The following is a 19,391-nucleotide window of genomic DNA, read 5'->3' as shown; positions in this document are numbered from 1 at the left end:
ACGATTCCCAAGCTCTTCGCGATGCTGAAATCAGCGAAGATAGAAATCAAGAAATAGTATCAAGTGTTTGTAGGAGACATGCCCTAGAGGCAATAATAAATTTTATTGATTATCTCCTTGTTCATAATTAGATTTACGTTCTATGATATAACTACTATGGTTCTCGAGTCTGCAATAACCAGGAGGCTCGGAGGAAGACCCATATGCACGTGTGGAATAATAAACGGTAAAATGTATTCCTAGTATGCCCTCTAAGACTAGCTCAAGTTTGGCATGATGGTTCTATTTTCCTGATCATGGGCATGACTATGCCGACAACTTTGAGGGCACAATGTTAGAAGAACATTTATGTTGAATCAACCCGAATTGATGTTATGCTATGAGAATACATTTGTCACAAGTTAATGGTTAATAACACATAGATGGTTTACGTTTGCATAATTCCTTAGACCATGAGAGTATCGAGTTTCTTCATGCTTGCTTCACGAATTTGGGGTTTGTTAAACGTCATCCGTAAATTGGTGGCTATTACAGCGGCTTACGGGTTCATGGAAAATTATGTCAAGTAACTTGATAACTTAAGATTGGGATTTTCTCCTCCGACGATGGACAAATATCTATGTGCCCTCTCAGTGTTACGTTATCCATCATTGTCTGGCTAGACAATTTGTGATTTGATCACGGGGATGCCGGAACACAATAACGAGAAAAGAGAACAATACCGGTAACGAGGTAACTAGCATAGTGGACAAGTTGTTGATCCACGGGAATGCCAACATGTCTCACCTCGGGTATTTGTAACATATCGCGAAGCAACAGGAATAGCACACGACAACCAGAGGTTCACTCGAATATTCATTCGTGTGGGTATAGGGGTCAATATCATTGTCCACGGCTCCGATGTTGATCATTGATCGGAAGGGGTTCCGGGTCATGTCTATACTTCACTGAACCTATAGGGTCACATGCTTAAGGGTCATCTATCTGCTGAATACTAGACAAGGAGTCCGGGAGAAAGTCACTGGAAAAGTTTCGGAGACAACGGAAAAGTTCCGGATAGAACACTGAAAAAGTTTTGATAAAACCAAAAAGTTGTTTCAGATAAAACTAGATCCAAAAGGGTCTCGGCAAGCACTGGGAATGTTTTGGAGGTTGCAAGATTGGTCTGGTAACTTCTGGAATTTTCCGGAGATAAAACCAAAAAAAAATTGGAGCTGCCGAAGTTGTTTACCGGTTAAACAATGATTGTTCCGGAGCGAGTCCAGATAATTTTAGAGGGTGCCTGAAATGTCTGGGACCTGCCGGAATTTTTCAAAAGTAATAGTCGCGGAAAACATCTTGTCCCAGCGTGAGGAGACAAGATCCCTCGAATCGTGGGGACTATTTTGGGTTGTTTCGGGGGCGCCCCCCTTGAGGGGGGCAGCCCCTTGTGGCTGGACAAAGATTTGGGGGGGGGGAATGGTGGGGGGCAGCCCCCACAATGGTGGAAAGTATTGGGAGGAAGGTGGGGCCCCATGGGGAACACCATGGACAAGGGAACATGTTTTCTCCATATTTGGTGGGAACATGTTTTCCTTGTTTGGTGGGTGCATGTTTTGTGGGCTGAATTTCAGCCCCCCTTCACCCCTTCCACCACTATATAAGGAGGAGAAGAGGTGCTCTCCAACTCCACCCCAACTCTCTCAAACAAGCCATGCATGATCTGGCATTCTCTCTCCCTCCCATGAAATACTTTTGTAGTGCCGAAAGGCTGTCTGGGTTCCGGTGGGAACTAGTTCTGGACAGCGAAGCCCTGCCGGATAGATGGCACCGTATGTGTGCAACCCCGTAGAGAGGTTTTCATTTTGTCCTTTTGCCCGAGGGACTATTCGAGTGTCCTCCTGAAGGGATGTCCGAGTAACCGTCCGAGCTTCGAGGGTCCTCTGGAAGGGCTGTCCATGACACTGTCCGAGGGACTGTCCGACCGCCTCCCGGAGGGCTGTCCAAAGGGAACATGAGGGAGTGCATCCTCACGGTTGGGAGGTTGTAAAATTCTAGCTGCGGGGATCTGCACCGCCGATCGTCATCGACTCTACTTCTGCTGCGCCACAAGTCAGTAACAAAAAAGATCAAACCTTGTATGCAGTCTCCATAGTGGTCCTAGGCTGGTCCGTAGGTTGGAAAAATTTTGTTTTCTGCTTTGTGACCCTACAGTGGCATCATGAGCCGTGATATGCGTAGATGCATGTTGCGATTTAGAATACATAGAGATGTATGGGCATTGCACAATATAATTAGGTAGTTGATGAGTTCTATTACTGAAAACTATTTGTGCGGGTAGATGATGAAATCTGTTACCCGATATTCCTGTTGCTTCCCTTGAATTTGCATAATCCTGATCTTGACGACATGGTGGAATCTCACAAGGTTCTTGCAATCCGCGATCCTTTCATGTTGCTCCTGAGTATGCTGATTGATAGATCAATGAAGTTCTAACAGTTCTTTGGGTTCCACCATAGTTAAAGAAAGACGGATGTTTCGCAGATGAAAGGGCAATGCGGATATGATCTGCACGGGGGTCATGCGTATGACGAAGTTCAGTATGGGGCTCGAGATTTTATTATCTCGTGTTTCATACACCCCGCATTGTTAATCTAGCGACTTGGATAATCATGCTTGATGATGAGCGTCGGTAGCTGCGGTTTGGTTGAAACCTTTGAAGCCACGTAAAACAGTTTTTGCATGAACCGATTAGAGGCGTCTAACTTAGTTTTGCAGGATGGTTTGCATGTGCATGTGATGGGGTATAGCAGTGCTCATATTAATTTGATTTTTATGAGATGACTATATAATGTAAATTGAATAACATGACCTGCGTGTCATGATTCGGCATGATGGTTCGAGCCATATGATTGTCACTTTAATGACTTGCGTGTCAACCTTACATAATGCATTATTTTATTAGCTATAGAGATAGCAATATTATCTGGTGCATCTACAAGGTGGTGGCAATCTTCGCGAATGTGAACACCGAGCGAATGCCAAAGACGAAGAAATACAATACTTCTCCGTCAGAAAGTGCTATTATGAATTGCCTGAGATGTTTATCCCTTATGATGTACCCTTTTTGATTGCGCAATAGTCGCTTTTTATTAGGGTGATCTCTCACAAAAATATCAAGTCGTTAGTGTTCTTCCAAGTGTAGCACCGTCGGCACCTATCTTTTCGGGGTACGACATGTACACATGAGTACGAACGATTAGGGATGTGTGAGGCGGGTGAGGTCAGACCTCGCAACAAGATCACTTGGTTGTCTTGACATTCAGGCAGGACAGTCTTAAGCTCGAAACACACACATCAAAATATGAACAAGATTCACATAGAGATGTGATTGGCAAGTTGGCCTATCGATCGAAATTCACGTCATCAGTGATGAACCCATCAATGGCGCCGAACTAAAATGCGGATCTTGAATCACTCACAATCAATTATGAGAGATATTGATTTCAGTGGAGCGCACTATAGAATTAACTTGTTTAATTCTTAGTGCAATTAATTTTGAACATTGTCTAAGTGTGATTTGCATAATAGTTGTAGAATAATGGCTCGCGTTTCCACCTTCCCTGTTAAAATTGAATAGCTGTTAAATATCTGGTTAAATCTTTACGGTTGGTAACGTAATGTGCAGATTGTCCTCAAGAGTGCTGAGAAGGACTTTTTCCTATCGCATACTTTCGGTATTCTCTCGCTTATGCTATGGATCATGTGTCTCTCGTCCTTTGATCCAAAAGCTAGAATTCCATTTCAGTCAAGTGCAATATGTTTGCTTCCATGAGACCAGAACTTCGAAAGTTTGGATAGTTATGTGATATTCATGGAATCTGAAAATAATTTTCAGTGATAGACAAAGGCTAAAAGATATGAGATATCCAAATCAATATTTTTTTGCAAACTATTAGTAAAGGAGTTTAGTATGCATTAGACTGATAAGAGAGGAATCCAGAAGAACGACTGTCATATGATGAAAGGTGAATAAAACAACAATTTAAAGAGAAAGGAAGTGTCTGAAGGGTGTTGGTGTGACTTACACACCTAGGAAGTCCGGGGAAAATGCCACCCTTAAGTTCGATGCTTCTTTTGAGAGTAGGAGAAATACTAAAAGTTAAACTATTAGAAGTATAAAGGCAGGTAAGAAAGAAGACTGGAATATCCAGCTCATGTATGAATGTCATACAAGTTTTTGATGTATAGAAGGCTGGTCGAAGATATAGTTCTTGGGATTTATGATTAAATTATTGATCACTGATTCTTGGGTATTGTGAGTTAATCACAAAGATACCCGCTCAGTTGCATTCTATTGCAACTCGATGTAAGAACTACTATGGCCTGAAAGACTAGCCAGGAATGAGGTTTAGGTATACACAGGGAACATAGTAAATGTTACTATACATCCCATCATTTAGAGTTTTACACACTCTAGCCCATTGCATAAGGTATCTTGCAAGAAGGTTGTTCATAAGAGAATTTTTGATGTTCGGTGTTATGAATAACATAAGGGCCATACTTTCATTATAAATGAGATGTATGTTATGAATGTTGATAATAATATATTACCTCTGTGTTTACTTTCATAATTCATTTTAGAGTTTCATACACTCTAGCCCATTGCACAATGTTGTTGCAAAAGAGTTGTTCATGAGAACAACAATTGTTGTTCAATATTATGAATAACATGAAGGTCCATACTTCCATCCATGATGGGACATATGTTATGAATATTGATGGTAATATGATTCATCCATAACACTAACGCTAAATGTTTCAAGATTAAAAGAAACATCACAAAAGTGTGTCACTACATTTGGTCACATTGGAGAAACCTGCATGGAAAAATTCCATTATGATGGATTCTGAAGTCGTTTGATTTTGAGTCATCTGACACTTGCAAATTTCCTATGAAAAGAGAAGTGACTGAAATACCGTTCACAGGCCATAAGGAACAAAAAACACACTTATTGGTAATCATACATTTGATGTGTGTACTCCGATAAATGTTGTGAGTACTGGATTTATCTATCTTCAGAAAGGACTCAAGTAGATATATGGATATTTACTTGATAAGACGTAAGTCTAGATCTTTTGAAATCATTCGAAAGGTTTTCAAAATGAAGTAGAAGTTATTGTAACAAGAAAATTATGTTTATGCAATTTGATTGTGCAAAGGAATATTTGAGATACAAGTTTAGCGAATGTCTGATGAGTTGTGAAAGGGGTTTCGTAACTTGCACCTCCCGGAACACCACTGCATGTGGAAAGTCCGTGAAGATGCAATCGAACCATTACCCCTTTTAAAGTGATACTTTAGAGACTACGGCTTTTACACTGAAAAAAGCTCTATTGGGTGTGTTGAAATGACGCCATGATATGGTACACCCAACCATGTTATATCTTTTCTTAAACATTTGGAATATGGGGTTTGTGTAAAAGGTTACAGACCTATTCCAAATCAGTCAAGTGCTACTTTGTAGGTTATCCCAAGTTATTGGGTATTCCCCCACCACTATACCGAGGCAAAGGATTTTGCCACAAAGAACGGTGTGATTTTTGAAGAAAAAGGTTGTTTCAAAAAGGTGAGTGGGAGAATAATGCAACTCGATGAGATAATAGGTATCTTCATCATCATATCAAAGGAAAGGAACCTTCAAAGTGATTTCGGAGTTTCCTACTGCGACTAATACGGAAGTCTCTACAATAAAATGTATGAACTTCTGTCGAACTTGCAGATGAATCACGCAGGCAAGGCTCGTGCAAACGTCTGAGGTGCGCAAACGAGATATTGTTGTTAGACAACAGTATACCTACGATACACAAGAAAGCATTGACGGTCCCTGACTCCGGGATTGGCTAAATGCCAATATAATCCGATATAGTTACCATAAAATGATTCAAGATTTAAATCTTGATAAACCCTCTGGAAGACTTAGTCTTCCGTATTGTACTAAAACTAAAAACTGATATGGATAAAAATGTTTCATCTGTAAAGCTTGACTTGTTGCAATAACAAGTTCAAGGAGTTGACTACAATGAGGTTGTTTCATCATAGCGATGCTTAAAGTCGGTTCGGATTGAACTAGCAATTAATACATATTTCAATCATCAGATATGAAACATGGATGACGACAGGATTTCCATGTGATGGAAATGAAACAAAGGACTTGCATGTTGTACAGTCCAAGGCATTTTGTCTATCCAGAGGATGCTAGTGAGTGTGCAAACTTCATAATTCCAGCAATGGACAGAAGAGAGCAAAATGGAGTTGGAATCTTCGTGTTTTGATGAAATGGTCAAAAGGGTTTTGACTTCATCAATTGGTAACGAAGATGCTTGTGATTCAAGAAAGTAAGTGGGAGCATAATAATATTTCTAAAAACGTTGTGTTCTTGGTACATTGTTAATTGGAAATAAATTTCTTGACACGAATTAGGACTTCATTTGAAAATAGTTTTTCGATGAAATGCTTGGGCTAAATGGCCTCAATATTACGTATAATGATCTATGGAGATAGATTTGCCTAATAAGGCTAAGCAATGAATGAAGGAAATATGCCCTAGAGGCAATAATAAAGTTATTATTTATTTCCTCATATCATGATAAATTTTTATTATTCATGCTAGAATTGTATTAACCGGAAACATGATACATGTGTGAATACATAGACAAACATATAGTCACTAGTATGCCTCTACTTGACTAGCTCATTAATCAAAGATGGTTATGTTTCCTAACCATAGACATGTGTTTTGATTTGATTAATGGGATCACATCATTAGGAGAATGGTGTGATTGACATGACCCATTCCGTTAGTTTAGCACTTGATCGTTTAGTATGTTGCTATTGCTTGCTTTTCTCTTCCGATCCTTTTGTTGCATACTTACATATTGCTTATGTATTGTCTGTTGTTTGGCTTGTGCATAGAGATGTCGTCGTATGTCGTGTACAAGGGTAAGGTTCCCGGAGTCTACGACGACTGGGAGGAGTGTCGGAGACAGGTTCACAGTTTCAGCGGTAACAGTTACAAAGGGTACACCACTAGGGCTGAGGCCGAATCTAGATACGCCCGCTATCTAGCGGGAGAGAGGAGGCAACGTTGGAGGAACCGGATGAAGACCAGTTTGATTGCGATGATGCTCATCGTGATGACCACAACTCTCTTCTATGTGATGGTAGTTTAGATGGTCGATATCGACTTGTAATGTGAAGACAAACTAGCTACTCGCGGTCTCGAGACTTGTAATGTTCTATCTTTGTTCGGTCTTTTGAATTCAGAGACTAATATGATGATTTGTATTCGGAGACTTATCTTCTATTGTATTCGATGAATCTGCTGTTGCTGTGTGGTGTTGTCTAAATTCTGTCCAATAATATATTTTGTAACCTATGAAAATATCAGAAAAGAAAAAAAATCCCTAATATTCATACTAGTGGTGCAACATGCAAGACACTAATGACGCACTCTGATAATCACACTAATGGCGCATCGCCCACTGATGCGCCATTAGTATGCCAAAGCACATGGGTATATATGGCCCCATGGAAAGAATTCTAATGGCGCACTGTGGGCAATACTAATGGCGCACTACATGGTGCGCCATTAGAACACCGGGTACTAATGGCGCACCAATGGTGCGCCATTAGAATTTAATTCTAATGGCGTGATGCTAGTGGCACACCAGTAGTGTGCCATTAGAAGGCAAAACTGGTGCGCCACTAGCATGCTTTTTCCTAGTAGTGTACTAGCAACCCACAGGTACCAATTTGTGGTTTTGATACAAGAATGGATACAAGAGATGAACTAGGGTTTTGAGATGAGATGGTTCTAGTGAAGATGTTGATGGAGATTGACCCCCTCCTAGTGAGAGGATCGTTGGTGATGACGTTGGTGATGATTTCCCCCTCCCGGAGGGAAGTGTCCCTAGCAGAACAGCTCCGCCAGAGCCCTAGATTGATTCCGTCAAGGTTCCGCCTCGTGGCGGCGGAGTTTCGTCCGTAAGCTTGCCCACGAATTTTTCCAGGACAAAAACCTTCATATAGCAGAAGATGGACGCCGGAAGCCCACCAAGGGGCCCAGGAGATACGGGGCTGCGCCCTAGGGGGGGGGGCGTCCCCCTGTCTCCTGGACAGGGTATGGGCCCCCTAGCCTATTTCTTTTGTCCAAAAATTCTTAATAAATCTAAAAAGTTGTTTCGTTGAGTCTCAGGTCTTTTGGAGTTGTGCAGAATTGGTTTCCGACGTTTGCTCCTTTTCCAGCCAGAATTCCAGCTGCCGGCATCCCCCCTCTTCATGGTAAACCTTGTAAAATAAGAGAGAATAGCCATAAGTATTGATATATAATGTGTAATAACAGCCCATAATGCAATAAATATTGATATAAAAGCATGATGCAAAATGGACGTATCAGTAAGGCCCCGTATCGGCTGGGGTTCTGAGCTGCTTGGCGGCGTAGAAGTACGGAGGCTTGTAAGGCCCGGGCTACGGCGCCACATGTACTATGGGCGCGCCCATCTGGCGGTGTCCGCCACGACCTCCACGCCCATCGCCACCACCAGGCCCATTGGCGGCCAACCGCTTCTTGAGCTTCTCCTCCTTTGCAACCTTCCACTTTGACGCGACGAGTTTGCCGCGTCGCAGAGATGATCTTTCGAGTTCGAACTCACCCCCGGGTCGCCCTCCCTGGTGACACGGGGGAAACTGCATCCGCCGCTGTCGGGCAACCCCTCCTCCGCCCGCCCCCGCTGCGCCGTCGCCGGAGGGCCGACCGGCGAAGCTGCCCCGCGCCCCAGGATGACGGCGGCGCGACGAATCCGTTCCGCCCCCCAACCCCCACCTCCCCCACCACGCGCTTCCCCGCCCCCAGATCCGCCACCACCGCAGGTCACCACCCCGCCAGTTTCCGCTGCGCCGCCGCCGGGGGGCCGACCAGCTTGGTCGGGCCGCTCCTCGCGAAGACGGCGGCGGGACGGATCCGCCCCAATGCGCGCTCCCCCACACCCCCCTCACCCCGCGTGACGCTGCTCCTGCGAGGGTGCTCCCTTCCCAGCTGCTGCACTTTGCCGGTCCGGCGACGGCCGCCGTGTGCCAGCCTTGGCCATAGGGCACCGTCCCGAGCAGTTCTCCCTCCTCCTCCTCCGTGCGTGGCCCACCTGCTGGTGCTGCTACCCCTGGATTGCGCACGGGATCTGCGGCCGGTCGCAAGGGTGTCCGTCGCATGCCCTCCTCCTGGCGGCCCGTCCTATCCCCCGAGCCATGGCGACGGCTCTCGCGGTGGCGATGAGTATACAGTGTTAGTGGTGGTCTCGAAGCCCTCAAGGCGGGTGCTTGCTGGCGCTGCTCCGGCCCCGATGACCTTGGACCCCGCGTCCCTTCCGGTGTCCATGGCTGCCGCGTCCTCTGCCGGGCGGCTCTAGCCTTGGCGACCCAGCAGCTGCGTTCCTTCCACCTTGCCTGGCTCCCTGATGTCCCGATGACTATGGCCACGGTAGCCAGGATCTGCGTCCCTCCAGTCCTTGCTTGTCGGCGTTGCCTATCGCCGTCGGCCCACCCCCTCGTGGCTTGCTTCGCGCCCGCCCTACCTTGTATGCCTCAAAGTCTTCGCTTTTGCCAGATCCAACGCTGATGCGTTCGGAGGCGGTGCCACCCTCCGACGACAGCTGTAGCCCCGCCAACCCCCTTCTGACAAGGTGACTCTGACCGGCATTTGCTTCCTCATCTTTGTTTCCAGATATGATGGCTATGGGATTGCTCAACCTCAGGCCAGGGAGAAACTCCTGGTCGGCTTGCCGATGCTGGCAGCGGCGGCGTCTGTGGATGTCGTTTCCTTCTTGGAGGCACTGTCAAGGCCCTCAGCTGCGCCCCTCTTCGAGCTCAGGGGAAACCCTAGGTCCGGTTCCTTCGGATACGATGGTGACGTCGTCTCGACGTCGTCCTCCTTCTTGAAGGCGTCATCTTGCTTGCTCGCGGTGTCCTCGGTTTTGGTTCTTGAGATGTTGATGCTCTAGTTGGTCCGGCGTTGCCACTCTTGGTTCGGGTTTGGTTGGTTTAGCTGTGATGTATCCCCTCTTCGGATCGACCATCTCTTTTCTTTCTGCTCCGGGTGTCATGTTCACGCCTGTTTGCGTTCGTGTCATGTGTTGTACCGCTATCTGTACTCATTTTTTTCTTCTATCAATGCAATGATACGCAAGCTTTGCGTATTCGAGAAAAAAAAGATGATCTTCCGGGCGGAACGTGATGCTCGGATCCTCCAGGACCTCCACGGGCTCCATCTCCAACAGGTTCTCTGGTGATTTCATGTGTCGGCGACGAAAGGAAAGAGAGGCTGGGACAAAAAAGCGAGAATTGAGCGGAGAGCCGTGACGAATGGAAGAAGAGAGCGTGGTTTTTTTTTACAGGAAAGAGGTAGGATGCTACAAAAGCGCGGGCTCCGCTTTCTTTTTGGTGGGCCAGGGACATCGACGCGCATCTCTTGTCCTTTACAGTTAGCGCGTTTCCTTGCTCATCTGTATATATCTAATCTAATCCCCCCAGCCATCCCACCTGCAGCAAGGAGACCACCACTCATTCAGCTCGTTTCTCCCTTCGATCTCTGAACGTCTCCTCTCAAGGTTAGTGCTCTTTGTGCAACTAATTGATTGTTATCTTCAAGTCTGGCATCAAGGTGTCGAACGGTCGTGGTTTGGTCAACGCTGCTCACTCCCGTTTCTCTCGCTCTTGTCGTCTCCGCTGGCCGGAGAGGAAAGGGGCTTCCCTCTTCCTCTGCATATCCAGATCCATAGCAGTAATCAGTCTCCCCCAGATCCAAAACTTGTGGAAGCGGACGGCGCTGCTGTAGAAGCTGGCCCATCTGAGATTTATTCATTTCCAGCGTTTCCAGTAATCTCCCCTGCTTTGCATTTCTCTCCACCACTTAGCGCCATCCCTCCAGATCTGACCACTCAATTATCAGATTTGTGGCCATTTCCACGCACTAGGCTGCTCACTGGCTTTACTTGGGTCTCTCTGATGCTCTTCACCGCGTACTCTGTTTCTTTCTTCGTCAGCACTTATGCCCCGGCGACAAAACCGGTTTCTTCCTTCTGCGGCGTGGTTTCAGGCGGCAACAGTGCATCCAGATCGCCGGCGCCGAAGCTCGTTACTGCTTCCAGACGTGTCGAGCCCTTGTCTGCTATTTCGGACAGGCAGAGCTAGTTAGCTTGGGGCAGGGCAAACTTTGCAAAATATATGCATAGTTAATTAATCCCCGTGAGCTTCCACAAGCTGCAAAATATGTGTAATGTTTTCTTTGGGGTCTTCTTGAGCTGTGTATATTATTATTTTTGTTCTGCGGAAAAAAGTGTAGAGGGGCATATATATAAAGGTTCTCAGTTTTTCGGAAAGGAGATAACCCGGGCCTCTGCATCATACAATGCACACATCCAATATAAATGATCTCATGGAGTAGCTCTCAGCTTTTCAGTTTAGATGTGCTTCTCATCCCAATAGTGTTTCAGCACTACACCAAATTAGGCTTTTAAACAACAATAGCCGTATGTTATCTCAACTTTACAAGCATTATATTTTGCTCGTATCTACATTGGTATAAATCTTACAACAGTTTCTACTATTTTGCACTTAATGCAGGGTTTTATTACACCATTAGACATTCTGTATCAGTTCCGCTTTGTGCTAAATATTTGTTGGCGCGTGAATAATTTACTGGACACAACTTTCTTGTACAATAATCATATACTGCTATAGAAAGGTACTAGTTTCTGGTGATCTAGTGAATCGTCAGTTCTCCATGCAATGGTGCTCTAGTAGGAACAAATCCTTTCTCTTGTTATTGTTCAAAGTGCATAGTCTGAAATGGATTGCACAACAGATACATGGATCTTGAGGTCCTGGAGCATATACTTGATGGAAGAGAGAAGCCAACAAATCTATCATTCACACTTTTGAAGAATATCACAGAGAACTTCTCGGACGATCTAGAAATCGGTCATGGTGGATTTGCAACGGTTTATAAGGTAAATTATTTTAACAGAAATTAGGCATATGCCATCTAAAGATCATGTTTGAAATTGTTATATCGACTTATGCCTCTGTAGTAAAAATTACAGTATATATAGGTGTTACATACATCTCCAAGATACCCCTTAGTTTTTGTGGTACTCAATCAGGCAGATTCAAATACCCGAAAAAAGGCAATTCTGTGTGTGGTACTCCTAGGATAGAGACACGTCGTGTCGCGTTTATGGCTCAAGCCAGCGCACATGCATTAGTTGGCCAGGGAGCCTCAAATATATGTTGGTGCGAGTGTTGTGTTACTCACTTACTAAATCTCTTTATTGCATAGCACCTTCAAATTCAGCTAGACATTCTTTTAATGCTCACGAGAAGTTAAACAGGGAGTGCTCCCAAATGGAAACGTCGCGGTAAAGAGGATAAGGAACAGTCATTCAATCAATGAGGCTTTGTTTTATCGTGAAGTTGACAGCCTGTTGAACATTGAACATAAAAATACTGTACGGTTTCTTGGCTTCTGTGCTAGCACAGACCAGACAGCCATCCAAATCGAAGGATCGAAACAACATATTTACGCGCTGAGGTAAGAGAAAGACTACTCTGTTTTGAGTATATCAGCAATGGAAGCCTACAAAAATATATCACTGGTACGTTATTGTTGCATCCGATACATCCTTTATCTTTTTTTTTTTTCTTTCTATGTCACTTTCCATTGACATGTTTTACTTATAATTTAGAAGTGATAGACTAGAACACAAATGTTGATGTCATTTATTGGTCAACATTTAGTGGCATACACAAAACAGATGGTGGAAACTTTCATGGCTTGCTGTTACTTTTCCCATTACGCAGATGAATTAAGGGGACTTGAATGGAGTACACGATATGGAATAATTAGAGGCATCTGTGAAGGTCTGTATCATCTGCACAAGGAAAAGCAAATATATCATATGGATATAAAACCCGACAATATACTCCTAGATAATGATATGGCGCAGAAAATCACGGATTTTGGCTTATCAAGACTTGATGAAAAGACCAAAACCATGAGTAAATACCGTCCTGGATCATTGTAAGCTATATATGCATCAAAATAACAAATTTCATGGCATTTACTCACATTTTCTGATGTTATATTCACATTGAAATATCAACCTTTTATGCAGACGATATTGTGCTCCAGAATACCTACATCAGGGGAAGATGTCATTCAAATCAGACATGTACAGTTTGGGTGTTATAATTACCGAACTAGTGACAGGAGAAAAGATGATCCCGAATAATAATAACAACAATGTAAGAGGGTCTTATCCTGCCATGCAGATAATCTCTTTTCAGAAATATCCTAACTTTGCGCCTTGCTTATTTGTTACCATTTCTTGTAGTAATTCTACTTAATTTGCATATTATGGTATTGGATGGCTTGCATATCTAGTTAAATAATACATACTGGAAGAGAAACATAAGCCATGTGATGGTCTTACTTGAAAAACCAGCAGATCACTCAAACCACCGTTTTAGAAATTGATTTCAATGGATGGTAGTTGTAATACCCAACCAATTAGTGATGGCCCATGTATCCAAAGTGGAGTTGTGTGGTGGGATTAGTCCTACAAATGGAAAGTTTAAACAGAGTATTAGTCCCAAGGATTTAGAAACACTTTGATGAGCATACGTACATTTGTGTTCTAACCATATGTAGCACCTCTAGGTTTACCCTTTTACATATTACATATCTGAAGACAAATATTAGCCATGGGATGGTCTTACTCGAAAAGCCGCACAACATTGGAAGTTAAACGCTTTATCGAGTGGTGATATTGAGGAATTACCTTCCAATGTTGTGCTTTGCTGGGCTACGTAGAGATAAACCTGGCGACTGAGCCCTGGTCGAGGTCCCAAAGGCACATGATGAACCCAATGTAGAAGCCAGTGCACCGGTGAGCTAGAGGTTGGTGAATTTGTCGGGGAGTTTGCGCCTGGAGATTCCACCGAGGAAGAGGGTCACACAGTACCCATCTTCAAATTAATAAAGCCCACAAGGCCAACCAAAGGCGGCTTCCTGCATAAGCCCGCCAAAGTGGGAAGTTAGTTCAATCTGAACTGCATCACTAACTTTTTACTATAACTAAGCTGGGCTGTTTTGACTACAGAGCAGGGCGGATCGGGCGACGCCCTGCATCCCTAGCTACTTGAAGCTCATCCCAGGCAAAGTTGGTGTCTTTGTCCTACATTAGCCATCAAGGTATCAAAAGCTAAGCCATCATGCATGTCTGACGTCTAGTCTACTCTGTACCATCTATTCTTACGCCTTGTAAATATAACATAATTACGCATAGTATCAAGTGTTTGTAGGAGACATGCCCTAGAGGCAATAATAAATTTTATTGATTATCTCCTTGTTCATAATTAGATTTACGTTCTATGATATAACTACTATGGTTCTCGAGTCTGCAATAACCAGGAGGCTCGGAGGAAGACCCATATGCACGTGTGGAATAATAAACGGTAAAATGTATTCCTAGTATGCCCTCTAAGACTAGCTCAAGTTTGGCATGATGGTTCTATTTTCCTGATCATGGGCATGACTATGCCGACAACTTTGAGGGCACAATGTTAGAAGAACATTTATGTTGAATCAACCCGAATTGATGTTATGCTATGAGAATACATTTGTCACAAGTTAATGGTTAATAACACATAGATGGTTTACGTTTGCATAATTCCTTAGACCATGAGAGTATCGAGTTTCTTCATGCTTGCTTCACGAATTTGGGGTTTGTTAAACGTCATCCGTAAATTGGTGGCTATTACAGCGGCTTACGGGTTCATGGAAAATTATGTCAAGTAACTTGATAACTTAAGATTGGGATTTTCTCCTCCGACGATGGACAAATATCTATGTGCCCTCTCAGTGTTACGTTATCCATCATTGTCTGGCTAGACAATTTGTGATTTGATCACGGGGATGCCGGAACACAATAACGAGAAAAGAGAACAATACCGGTAACGAGGTAACTAGCATAGTGGACAAGTTGTTGATCCACGGGAATGCCAACATGTCTCACCTCGGGTATTTGTAACATATCGCGAAGCAACAGGAATAGCACACGACAACCAGAGGTTCACTCGAATATTCATTCGTGTGGGTATAGGGGTCAATATCATTGTCCACGGCTCCGATGTTGATCATTGATCGGAAGGGGTTCCGGGTCATGTCTATACTTCACTGAACCTATAGGGTCACATGCTTAAGGGTCATCTATCTGCTGAATACTAGACAAGGAGTCCGGGAGAAAGTCACTGGAAAAGTTTCGGAGACAACGGAAAAGTTCCGGATAGAACACTGAAAAAGTTTTGATAAAACCAAAAAGTTGTTTCAGATAAAACTAGATCCAAAAGGGTCTCGGCAAGCACTGGGAATGTTTTGGAGGTTGCAAGATTGGTCTGGTAACTTCTGGAATTTTCCGGAGATAAAACCAAAAAAAAATTGGAGCTGCCGAAGTTGTTTACCGGTTAAACAATGATTGTTCCGGAGCGAGTCCAGATAATTTTAGAGGGTGCCTGAAATGTCTGGGACCTGCCGGAATTTTTCAAAAGTAATAGTCGCGGAAAACATCTTGTCCCAGCGTGAGGAGACAAGATCCCTCGAATCGTGGGGACTATTTTGGGTTGTTTCGGGGGCCCCCCTTGAGGGGGGCAGCCCCTTGTGGCTGGACAAAGATTTGGGGGGGGGGAATGGTGGGGGGCAGCCCCCACAATGGTGGAAAGTATTGGGAGGAAGGTGGGGCCCCATGGGGAACACCATGGACAAGGGAACATGTTTTCTCCATATTTGGTGGGAACATGTTTTCCTTGTTTGGTGGGTGCATGTTTTGTGGGCTGAATTTCAGCCCCCCTTCACCCCTTCCACCACTATATAAGGAGGAGAAGAGGTGCTCTCCAACTCCACCCCAACTCTCTCAAACAAGCCATGCATGATCTGGCATTCTCTCTCCCTCCCATGAAATACTTTTGTAGTGCCGAAAGGCTGTCTGGGTTCCGGTGGGAACTAGTTCTGGACAGCGAAGCCCTGCCGGATAGATGGCACCGTATGTGTGCAACCCCGTAGAGAGGTTTTCATTTTGTCCTTTTGCCCGAGGGACTATTCGAGTGTCCTCCTGAAGGGATGTCCGAGTAACCGTCCGAGCTTCGAGGGTCCTCTGGAAGGGCTGTCCATGACACTGTCCGAGGGACTGTCCGACGCCTCCCGGAGGGCTGTCCAAAGGGAACATGAGGGAGTGCATCCTCACGGTTGGGAGGTTGTAAAATTCTAGCTGCGGGGATCTGCACCGCCGATCGTCATCGACTCTACTTCTGCTGCGCCACAAGTCAGTAACAAAAAAGATCAAACCTTGTATGCAGTCTCCATAGTGGTCCTAGGCTGGTCCGTAGGTTGGAAAAATTTTGTTTTCTGCTTTGTGACCCTACAGTGGCATCATGAGCCGTGATATGCGTAGATGCATGTTGCGATTTAGAATACATAGAGATGTATGGGCATTGCACAATATAATTAGGTAGTTGATGAGTTCTATTACTGAAAACTATTTGTGCGGGTAGATGATGAAATCTGTTACCCGATATTCCTGTTGCTTCCCTTGAATTTGCATAATCCTGATCTTGACGACATGGTGGAAATCTCACAAGGTTTCTTGGCAATCCGCGATCCTTTCATGTTGCTCCTGAGTATGCTGATTGATAGATCAATGAAGTTCTAACAGTTCTTTGGGTTCCACCATAGTTAAAGAAAGACGGATGTTTCGCAGATGAAAGGGCAATGCGGATATGATCTGCACGGGGGTCATGCGTATGACGAAGTTCAGTATGGGGCTCGAGATTTTATTATCTCGTGTTTCATACACCCCGCATTGTTAATCTAGCGACTTGGATAATCATGCTTGATGATGAGCGTCGGTAGCTGCGGTTTGGTTGAAACCTTTGAAGCCACGTAAAACAGTTTTTGCATGAACCGATTAGAGGCGTCTAACTTAGTTTTGCAGGATGGTTTGCATGTGCATGTGATGGGGTATAGCAGTGCTCATATTAATTTGATTTTTATGAGATGACTATATAATGTAAATTGAATAACATGACCTGCGTGTCATGATTCGGCATGATGGTTCGAGCCATATGATTGTCACTTTAATGACTTGCGTGTCAACCTTACATAATGCATTATTTTATTAGCTATAGAGATAGCAATATTATCTGGTGCATCTACAAGGTGGTGGCAATCTTCGCGAATGTGAACACCGAGCGAATGCCAAAGACGAAGAAATACAATACTTCTCCGTCAGAAAGTGCTATTATGAATTGCCTGAGATGTTATCCCTTATGATGTACCCTTTTTGATTGCGCAATAGTCGCTTTTTATTAGGGTGATCTCTCACAAAAATATCAAGTCGTTAGTGTTCTTTCCAAGTGTAGCACCGTCGGCACCTATCTTTTCGGGGTACGACATGTACACATGAGTACGAACGATTAGGGATGTGTGAGGCGGGTGAGGTCAGACCTCGCAACAAGATCACTTGGTTGTCTTGACATTCAGGCAGGACAGTCTTAAGCTCGAAACACACACATCAAAATATGAACAAGATTCACATAGAGATGTGATTGGCAAGTTGGCCTATCGATCGAAATTCACGTCATCAGTGATGAACCCATCAATGGCGCCGAACTAAAATGCGGATCTTGAATCACTCACAATCAATTATGAGAGATATTGATTTCAGTGGAGCGCACTATAGAATTAACTTGTTTAATTCTTAGTGCAATTAATTTTGAACATTGTCTAAGTGTGATTTGCATAATAGTTGTAGAATAATGGCTCGCGTTTCCACCTTCCCTGTTAAAATTGAATAGCTGTTAAATATCTGGTTAAATCTTTACGGTTGGTAACGTAATGTGCAGATTGTCCTCAAGAGTGCTGAGAAGGACTTTTTCCTATCGCATACTTTCGGTATTCTCTCGCTTATGCTATGGATCATGTGTCTCTCGTCCTTTGATCCAAAAGCTAGAATTCCATTTCAGTCAAGTGCAATATGTTTGCTTCCATGAGACCAGAACTTCGAAAGTTTGGATAGTTATGTGATATTCATGGAATCTGAAAATAATTTTCAGTGATAGACAAAGGCTAAAAGATATGAGATATCCAAATCAATATTTTTTTGCAAACTATTAGTAAAGGAGTTTAGTATGCATTAGACTGATAGAGAGGAATCCAGAAGAACGACTGTCATATGATGAAAGGTGAATAAAACAACAATTTAAAGAGAAAGGAAGTGTCTGAAGGGTGTTGGTGTGACTTACACACCTAGGAAGTCCGGGGAAAATCCACCCTTAAGTTCGATGCTTCTTTTGAGAGTAGGAGAAATACTAAAAGTTAAACTATTAGAAGTATAAAGGCAGGTAGAAAGAAGACTGGAATATCCAGCTCATGTATGAATGTCATACAAGTTTTTGATGTATAGAAGGCTGGTCGAAGATATAGTTCTTGGGATTTATGATTAAATTATTGATCACTGATTCTTGGGTATTGTGAGTTAATCAGCAAAGATACCGCTCAGTTGCATTCTATTGCAACTCGATGTAAGAACTACTATGGCCTGAAAGACTAGCCAGGATGAGGTTAGGTATACACAGGGAACATAGTAAATGTTTACTATACATCCCATCATTTAGAGTTTTACACACTCTAGCCCATTGCAATAAGGTATCTTGCAGAAGGTTGTTCATAAGAGAATTTTTGATGTTCGGTGTTATGAATAACAAAGGGCCATACTTTCATTATAAATGAGATGTATGTTATGAATGTTGATAATAATATATTACCTCTGTGTTACTTTCATAATTCATTTTAGAGTTTCATACACTCTAGCCCATTGCACAATGTTGTTGCAAAAGAGTTGTTCATGAGAACAACAATTGTTGTTTCAATATTATGAATAACATGAGGTCCTACTTCCATCCATGATGGGACTATGTTATGAATATTGATGGTAATATGATTCATCCATGAACACTAACGCTAAATGTTTCAAGATTAAAAGAAACATCACAAAAGTGTGTCACTACATTTGGTCCACATTGGAGAAACCTGCATGGAAAAATTCCATTATGATGGATTCTGAAGTCGTTTGATTTGAGTCATCTGACACTTGCAAATTTCCTATGAAAAGAGAAGTGACTGAAATACCGTTCCACAGGCCATAAGGAACAAAAACACACTTATTGGTAATCATACATTTGATGTGTGTACTCCGATAAATGTTGTGAGTACTGGATTTATCTATCTTCAGAAAGGACTCAAGTA

At 43.5% G+C, this 19,391-nt stretch overlaps 1 pseudogene; it reads left to right on the top strand.

The window, feature by feature from the left end:
• Nucleotides 1–10,488: 10,488 nt before the first annotated feature.
• Nucleotides 10,489–14,434, top strand: LOC123162053 (cysteine-rich receptor-like protein kinase 29; annotated as a pseudogene).
• The last annotated feature ends 4,957 nt before the right edge of the window (nucleotides 14,435–19,391 follow it).

The sequence above is a fragment of the Triticum aestivum genome, chromosome 7B (genome assembly GCF_018294505.1).
Source record: "Triticum aestivum cultivar Chinese Spring chromosome 7B, IWGSC CS RefSeq v2.1, whole genome shotgun sequence".
Classification (NCBI taxonomy): Eukaryota; Viridiplantae; Streptophyta; class Magnoliopsida; order Poales; family Poaceae; genus Triticum; species Triticum aestivum.
This window is presented reverse-complemented; position numbering and strand designations above follow the sequence as displayed.